This window comes from Rhinopithecus roxellana, chromosome 1 (genome assembly GCF_007565055.1).
Source record: "Rhinopithecus roxellana isolate Shanxi Qingling chromosome 1, ASM756505v1, whole genome shotgun sequence".
NCBI classification, from domain to species: domain Eukaryota; kingdom Metazoa; phylum Chordata; class Mammalia; order Primates; family Cercopithecidae; genus Rhinopithecus; species Rhinopithecus roxellana.
Window position 1 is genome coordinate 135918003 of NC_044549.1, and position 9608 is coordinate 135927610.

The window sequence follows — 9608 nt, forward strand, 5'->3', positions numbered from 1 at the left end:
AGTGGCACGATCTCAACTCACTGCAACCTCTGCCTCCTGGGTTCACTCCATTCTCCTGCCTCAGCCTCCCGAGTAGCTGGAACTACAGGCGCCCGCCACAATGCCCAGCTAATTTTTTGTCTTTTTGGTAGAGATGGAGTTTCACCATGTTAGCCAGGATGGTCTCGATCTCCTGACCTTGTGATCCACCCTCCTCGGCCTCCCGAAGTGCTGGGGTTACAGGCGTGAGCCACTGCACCTGGCCTACTGTAACTTTTTTACTTTGTATACTTTTAAATTATTTTTTAACTTTTTGACTCTTTTGTAACAACACTTAGCTTAAAATGCAGACACACTGTACAGCTGTATAAAAATATTTTCTTGCAGGCACGGTGGCTCACGCCTGTAATCCCAGCACTTTGGGAGGCTGAGGCGAGCGGATCACGAGGTCAGGAGATTGAGACCATCCTGGCTAACACAATAAAACCCCGTCTCTACTAAAACTACAAAAAATTAGCTGGAGTGGTGGCACGTGCCTGTAGTCCCAGCTATTTGGGAGGTTGAGGCAGGAGAATTGCTTGAACCCAGGAGGCAGAGGTTGCAGTGAGCAGAGATCACGCCATTGCACTCCAGCCTAGGTGACAGAGCAAGGCTCCATTAATATATATTTATATATATATAAAATATGTATTTTTTTCTTTATATCTTCATTCTCAACGCTTCTTTCAATTAAATTTCTTTTTGGCTTTGTAAATTTTTGTTAAAAACTTAGACACAAACACAAACAATACCCTAGGCCTACACAGGGTCAGGGTCATCAATATCACTGTCTCCCTCCTCCACGTCTTGCCATCTATACTGGAGGGCAATAACACTCAAGGAGCTGTCACTTCCTATGATGACCATGCTTTCTTCTGGAATACCTCCTGAAAGACCTGGCTGGGGCTGTTTTACAGTTAATTTTTTTCTTTTTATAAGTAGTAGGAGTATACTCTAAAACAACAATAAAAAGTATAGTGTAGCAAATGTATAAACCAGCAACACAGTTGCTTATTATCATTGTCAAATATTATATACTGTATGTACCTAATTGTATTGCTACACTTTTATACAACTGGCAGCACAGTGTTTGTTTATAGCAGCATCACTACAAACACTGTACTTCGGTGTTACCGTGTCACTGAGTGATAGGAGTTTTTCAGCTTCCTTGTAATCTATGGGGTCATTGTGGAATATCTGGTTCATAGTTGATTGAAACATTGTTATGTGACACATGACTGCATAAGACTGAGTTCCTTGGCCTCGGTATCACAAAGGTAGAGAAGATGCCATCACTTTCAGAACTTTCTTGTAACCATATTAACATTAGTATGTTTTTGCATGTTCCAAAACTGTATTAGCCCAATACACTAGCACTGTATTACTGGGTTCTAGAGAAACCCAAATGAGTAAGACTGTGGAAAGAGAGAGGAAAGAATGGTTTCCTAAGGTTCAGGACTTTAGAATTCTCATGGAAAGGACCTTATTCCTCAGTGTTTCTCAAGCTTTAATGTGCTTTTAAATTACACAGGACCTTTTAATTTTTTTACTGTTGCTGTTTTATGGTATGATTAACATTTGTATACCGAACTTAGTCTGCATCTTATTTTTTCACTCAATAATGTGCCATGCAGACCTTAACACATCTATCTATTTCCGTACCAATACAATAATAATCTTAGAATATGTTTTCATAATTTGTTGTGCAGGCCCCTCCTATTTTTGTTCAACTAAAAAAGTATTTGTTCTACTTGCCCTTTACTCTTTCATATATGGTTTATCTCATTTTTCAGCTTTATTGAGGTATAATTGACAAATAAAATTGTATATATTTAAGGTATAACCCAAAAAGTAACTGAGACAAGTGTCAATCAGTTTAGAAGTTTATTTTGCAAAGGTGAAGGACATGGCCATGACACAGTCTCAAGAGATCCTGAGAACATCTGCCCAAGGTCGCCAGGCTACAGCTTGGTTTCATACATTTTAGAAAGGTGTAAGACATCAATCAATACCTGTTAGCTGTGCGCTGGTTTGGGCCAGAAAGTACACACAACTCTAAGGGAAGGGGAGCAGAGTACCTTCCAGGTCATAGGTGGATTCAAAGATTTTCTGATTGGCAATTGGTTAAAGGGGTTTATCTAAAAGACCTAGAATCCATAGAAGAAAGGGTCTGGGTTAAGATAAGGGGCTGTGGAAACCAAGATTCTTATTATGCAGATGAAGCCCCCAGGTAGAAGGCTTCATAGAGAATAGACTGTAAATGTTTCCTATCAGACTTCAAAAGATGCCAGACTCTTAGTTATTAATAATTCTCTCCTGTATCAAGAAAAAGACCCAGAAAGAGAAAAGAATTCCTTACAGATATAAATTTTTTCCCACAAGAGACAGCTTTGCAGGGCCATTTCAAAATATGTCAAAGAAAGATATTTTAGAATAAAATACTTTGAGTTCTGCCAGGGCCTGCTATCTGTCATGTTGGTATCTTACTGCTACAAACAATCTGCTTTGTCCATCTTGAGGTTTCTGTTTTAATGCTAGTGCTGGTCAGTTGTGCCTAAATTCTAAAGGGTGGAGGCTATAAGGCATGTCCAACTACCCATTTCCATCATGGCTTGAACTAGCATTTCAGGTTACCTTTGCTTTTTTTTCTTTTTCTTTTTGAGACGGAGTTTCACTCGTCTTGCCCAGGCTGGAGTGCAATGGGACAATCTTGGCTCATCACAACCTCTGCCTCCCGGGTTCAAGCGATTCTCCTGTTTCAGCCTCCTGAGTAGCTGGGATTACAGGCATGTGCCACCACACCCGGCTAATTTTGTATTTTTAGTAGAGATGGGGTTTCTCCATGTTGGTCAGGCTGGTCTCGAACTCCTGACCTCAGGTGATCCGCCCACCTTGGCCTCCCAAAGTGCTGGGATTACAGGCATGAGTCACCGAGCCAGGTCTTGTTTTCGTTTTTTAGAGACAAGGTCTTGCTCTGATGCCCAGGCTGGAGTGCAGTGGCACAATCATAGCTCACTGCAGCCTCCACCTCCTGCACTCAAGGAATCCTCTCACCTCAGCCTCCCGAGCAGCTGGGACTGCAGGCATGTGCCACCACACCTGTTTCATATATATATATATATATAAAACATATATATATTTTAATCAACAAAATGATTCTTTAAATTATTATCACTGGTTTTTCATACCTGGAATCACATTTCATTATACATTTGGGCGGGTCCTTCCTGCAAATTATCAATGTTTATTCCCAAAGTCAAGCTCCCATTCACATGAACAATACATGTTAGACAGAGGTAATGTCACATTTTACATTGTAACTTTGTAGTATTAATCAAGGTAGTACTTTAAAGGAATGATTGAAAACTATTTGGGAAGATAAAAACCAGTTTCAATGAAGCAAACCTATTCCTCATGAAACTTAAGATCAGTCATTTTACCTTCAATCCACATTTAATGAACACCAACCATGTTTATTTAATACCTACTATGTGCCTGACAGCCACAGTGCATCTGACGCTTTCTCCAAAACAACTATGATTTGAACCTTGAGTAAATCACTTTGGTTAGAGTTACTATATTTGCTCAAGATGACAAATGCAGGTGCTTTCCTTTTTAAAGAAAAATGACACTAGATCATTAACACCTTGAGTACTAGGACAGGTAATTGCCTCTGTAATCCCCAGAGTCTAGTGTAGTGCCTGGTCCATAGAAAGCTCTCAGTAAGTGTTTGATTACATTTAATCTCAGAGCTCCCTTTCAAGGGATACTTCCAAGAGGTAAAACTCTAAACCTATACTCCTACTGATAGCAGAATTTCTTAACTAATCCAGAACCATCTTCTAGGCTTAAGTATAAATTCTTGCCAGGCACAGTGGCTCATACCTGTAATCCCGCTACTTGGGAGGCTGAGGTGGGAGGATCAGTAGAGGTCAGGAGGTCAAGACCAGCCTGGGCAACACAGTGAGACCCATCTCTAAACAAATATTTAAGAATTAGCCAGGCATGCTGGCACATGCCTGTAGTCCCAGCCATTTTGGAGGCTGAGGCAGGAGGATCGTTTAAGCCCAGGAGTTCAAAGCTACAGTAAGCTATGATCAGGCCACTGCACTCCAGCCAGGGAGACAGCTGGAACCCATGTCTTATAAACAATAATAATTAATTTTTTAAAAAAGTATTTACATCATCCACACCAATCCTGGGGGAGCTAAAAATCCACCCTTGGCTGGGCGCGGTGGCTCAAGCCTGTAATCCCAGCACTTTGGGAGGCTGAGACGGGCGGATCACGAGGTCAGGAGATGGAGACCATCCTGGCTAACACGGTGAAACACCGTCTTCTACTAAAAAATAAAATAAAATAAAAAACTAGCTGGGCGATGTGGCGGGCCCCTGTAGTCCCAGCTACTCGGGAGGCTGAGGCAGGAGAATGGCGTAAACCCGGGAGGTGGAGCTTGCAGTGAGCTGAGATCGGGCCACTTTACTCCAGCCTGGGCAACAGAGTGAGACTCCGTCTCGGAAAAAAAAAAAAAAATCCACCTTTAACATTTCAGTTTTAAAACCTGGTTGATTTGGAATAGAACTTTGTCCAAATTAAATTGTAGAAATGCTATGGATTCAAGACTAAACCTGCTTGATTAATCAAACAAGCTGAAAAACTACTCTGTTAATTTCTTTGTTGTAAATTGATCACTATAATTTTACCTTACATGTGATTTATATTTTGTACATATATGAGCATTTTAATTTCCACAACTTTTAACAGGTCGACATAATACTTCTCCATGCAGTAAGTCAGTCATTTTTTCCACTTATAACTGTAATTCAATAAAATTGTGGTCATCTTGGTCATCTAGCTCCATGCTTAATAATCTAGGTAAGTAAGCAGGCATGGCTTATAGACATGAGCTATACCTCACTCACAAAAACATCTCCAGCAAACTCTCTAAACTTCTTTCAACTGCAGAGAACTATGAAAAGAATAATGCCAGCTGGCAGAAGAACAAGGACGGAGGTAGGTCAAATCAACTGTTCTTTCTCTTTCTGTCTCAAGCTGCCTAGAACAGGAGCTACTTCTGCTTAGCCAAAAGCCAAAATAGACAAGGAACCTATCCCTGCCTCAAGTATTTTACAGATTAAGCTCCTAGCTTCGCACAACATGATGGGATATAAGACTATAGGACTGGCCAGGTACGGTGGCTCATGCTTGTAATCCTAGCATTTTGGGAGGCTGAGGCAGGTGGATCACTTGAGGTCAGAAGTTTGAGACCAGTCTGGCCAACATGATGAAACCCTGTCTCTACTAAAAACACAAAAATTCGCCAGGCATGGTGGCATGCACCTGTAATCCCAGCTACTCAGGAGGCTGAGGCACAAGAATTGTTTGAACCCGAGAGGCAGAGGTTGCAGTGACCTGAGATTGTGCCACTACACTCCAGCCTGGGCAACAGGGAGAGACTCAGTCTCAAAAAAAAAAAAAAAAAAAAAAAGGCTGGAGGACGAGGCTGGTTTCTCCAAAGCTCTTTAAATCTCTGTTTGGGCCTGAGTGGCCCATGCCTGTAATCCCAGCCCTCTGGGAGGCTGAGGCAAGAGGATTGATTGCTTGAGGCCAGGAGTTCAATACCAGCCCAGGCAACATAGCAAGACCCCATCTCTACAAAAAAAAGAAAAAAAAAAAAAAGAAAAAAATTATCTATTTAAGGCTATAGTAGTGTTACCGAATACAGGAATATCTACATTGATTAAATGAGAAAAAAACTCTGGTTAGGTCGCAACTAGGAGTCATAGGAAGACAGAATTTCAGAAATTCATATCACACCAGACAGATGTGTTTTATTAAAAAAGAAGAAAAAACCTTTCATCAGAAAGTCTGATTAAATTCAGTATTAACTCAAACTCTTAAAAAATGTCTGGAAAAGTCAACAGGGTACATCACAGAAAAGCAGGCAGCTGCTGACAGTTCTTCGGTGGAAGAGTAAGTTGCATACTTACCCAAGCTGCCCAAATGATTATCAAGCCAAGTTTGCTTTTCAAAAATAGGTTTTAAGATACACCAAAGAAACTATACAATACAAAAATTTAACAATGAAGTTAAAGTATATAGCAAAAGTCAAATATGACAATACACATAAATAATGTGTAAAAGAAGCCTTTCAATCCTAGAAAACTAAAATGGGGAGAAATTACTGAAGGGTAACATACATAAAATGAGTACTAATAGCAAGGAATAATCCTAACATTTTCCCAGTGACTGACTAAGCCTCAAAAAGACAGCTTAGGAAAACGATTAACATGTAGTTTTCCTTTTTTCCTTGCCAACTCAGTTCTACTTAGATAAATCTGGTTACCAATCAATACATATACAAATTAGAGTATTTTTTTTTTCTGCTCAATTACTACCATTTTTTTCTTTCTCACCTTTTCCCTAATTTTCTCTAGCAACACTTTTCCTTTGGTTTGGTCAGTTGAACTCAAAAGGTTTGGTATCTAAAATGAGTATCAACTGTTACCAGAATAGCACTTGGGAAATGCAATCCTAGAAAAGGTAAATGTGTAACCGAGGTGCTTAACAAAGTCAAGTGTCCAGTCTCCATACGGTAATGTCTCCCACGTTAATCACTAGGTTAATGGCTGCTCCTGGCTAGATCACAGGACCCTGCATGATACTGGAATGCTCCGTGGTGAGGTACTGCAGCGGTACGTGCTCAAACACCTACCCATTTAAGCTTTCAATAAATACAAGACATCATTGTAAACCATTTCAGTAGAATAAATTAAAAATATTGCATTTCTGTTGGCCTGCTTTGCTTCTTGAGCTGGCCTGGAGTGCTGTTCCTGACATAGTAGACACAATAGCTAATTAGCGGCCACCCTAAGCTTTTTAGACTCCAGCACTTCTCGCTCTTCAAGCCTCAGCACCTGTTTTGCAGCAATAATGGTATTTTTTTTTTTTTTTGAGACGGTGTCTTGCTCTGTCTCCCAGGCTGGAGTACAGTGGCACGATCTCGGCTCACTGCAAGCTCTGCCTCCCGGGTTCACGCCATTCTCCTGCCTCAGCCTCCCGAGTAGCTGGGACTAGAGGCGCCCACTACCACGCCTGGCTACTTTTTTTTTTTTTTTTTTTTTTTTTTTTTTTGTATTTTCAGTAGAGAAGGGGTTTCACCGTGTTAGCCAGAATGGTCTTGATTTCCTGACCTCGTGATCCGCCCGCCTCGGCCTCCCAAAGTGCTGGGATTACAGGCATGAGCAACCGCACCCGGCAATAATGGTATTCTTCATTAGCATTGCCACTGTCATGGGGCCAACACATCCAGGAACTGGAGTGATATAACCGGCTTTTTCTCTGACTCCTTCAAAATCCACATCTCCACCCAACTTGGGTTTGGGAGTTACAGGATCGTGAACTCTATTTATTCCCACATCAATGACTGCTGCTCCTTCCTTGATCATATCTGATGTGATCAGATTTGGAATACCCGCAGCAGATATTACAATATCTGCAAAAATTGTATGTTTCTTCAACTGCTCTTTGGGAGTATATCGATGAGATATTGTAACAGTGGCATCACCTCCGGGACGTTCATGCACCCCATCTGTGTGCAGTAACATTATAAACGGCATTCCAACATTTTTTGACCTTCCAGCCACAACCACATTCTTCCCTAGGGTTGGAATGCCGGTTCGCTTAAATTATTTCCCACACACCCCATGGGGTAGCCGGTAACGTGGAATACTGGTCCGAACACATTCGCCCTACATTAATTACGTGAAAGCCATCAGCATCCTTGTCCGGAGAAACAGCATTGCAGATCCTCCTCTCATCAATATGCTCTGGAAGAGGCAGCTGAACAACGAGGCCATCTACATTATCATCATTATTCAGTTTACCGATTACATTCAACAATTCTTCCTCTGAAATTTAAGCTGGTTTCACAATTGTCTCACTGTTCATTCCCATATCTGCAGCTGCCCTGGTTTTGTCGAGGACGTAGGAGTGACTTGCAGGATTCTCCCCAACCAGGATCACGCTCAGGTGTGGCCGTTTGTTGCCTGAGGCCACCCACTCTTCTACCTCCTGCCGCACTTCCTGCTTGAACTGCTGGGCCAGTTTCCTTCCAGAAGTTACAACAACTTCATCTCGAACTGCGGCGAGGTGGAAGGGGTGAGGGCGGAGGAAGCAGCTGTGCGCTGGCTGCAGCAACCCGGAAGCCAGCGCGGACGTGAGGGAAGTCGCAGCCGTAGCCCGCGCCGGTGACCGCGCCAGGAACTGTTTAATAATTTTAATTTTTAGTAGAGATGGAGTATCTCTATGTTGCCTAGGCAGGTCTTGATCCCCTGGCCTCAAGTGATCTTACCTCCTTAGCCTTCCAAAACGTTGGGATTATAGATGTGAGTCACAGCCCCCAGCCCCAGGTTAACTTTGGAACCCCTTGGCCGAGAGGAGGGGTCCATTCCGTTGGTTGGGGAGCTTAGAATTTTATTTTTGGTTTACAAAGGTACACAATATATTTGATATGCATATATATTGTGAAATGGTTACCACAATCAAGTTAATTAACACATCAATTGTTTGTCATAGTTACCCACCCGCTCCTTTTTAATAAGAACATTGAAGATCTATTCCTTTAGCAAATATTAAGTATATAATACAATATTGGCCAGGGGCTTTGAGTCTGCCTTTCTGACAAGCTTTGTGGAGTGCTCTGAGTAGCAGGGTTATTTGACTATTAGGAAAGACAACAGTTTGAGGTAACAGTAATTTAGGAGACTCTATCAAGGGCTGAAAGAGACCGTGAAGGTAACTAGCATTCGCCCAGGAAGGACTGCCTGATTCTCCAGCAATTTTGCTTATGGAAATCTGCATTTTCTTGGTCTGGATAGTCAGCTGCAGCTCCTCACTAGTTTGTAATAGCATACTATCTTCCTAAGACGGAATATGATGGAGTAAAAACATCACAAGTTTTCGGATCCAACACGTGGATACAAATCTTAGTGCTCTTGGGCAAGATCTTTTAACCTCTTCAGTTACTTCATCTGTGGGGTGAATAAAATAAAGTCTTCCATACAGGGCTACTGAGAAGATTACACAAGCACTTGGCAGAGTGCCTGACTCATAATAAATGCAAAGGTCTAGAGTTGTTATCTTTACTATTATTAATATATACATTGGTCATTTCCCTCTCATGGAAACAATGACAAATTTATTTCAGAACGTTGTTCTTGAACAATATGAGAAATACCTTCTGTTTGGGGAGACAAGATAGTAAATTTCCCAACATATACTGGATGGTCCTTTTTCTTTTCAATGTCTTATTTCTGAAAGACGTAGTAGGGGAAGGGCAGACTCAGAGAGAAGTGTGTTGACTTATTGATTCTCAGGAGCTTTGTTTCGAGTGACTGCAGACATTGCTTCCTGACCCAGTGAATGTACAGACCATTGATACAACTCCTTCCAGTAATTGAACCCCAAACAAACAATACTATTCTTCCACTTTCTTTTCTTAGCTAAACACCTTTGACATATACTGATCATTTTTCTTTAAACCTTCCTAGACTTTCAGTTCAATCTTTCTTTTTTCCTTCATTAGCTCTTC

At 41.5% G+C, this 9608-nt stretch overlaps 1 pseudogene; it reads right to left on the reverse strand.

Annotated features, from left to right (window-relative positions):
• Positions 1-6837: 6837 nt before the first annotated feature.
• On the reverse strand, positions 6838-8269 carry LOC104670655 (annotated as a pseudogene).
• Between the last annotated feature and the right edge of the window lie 1339 nt (positions 8270-9608).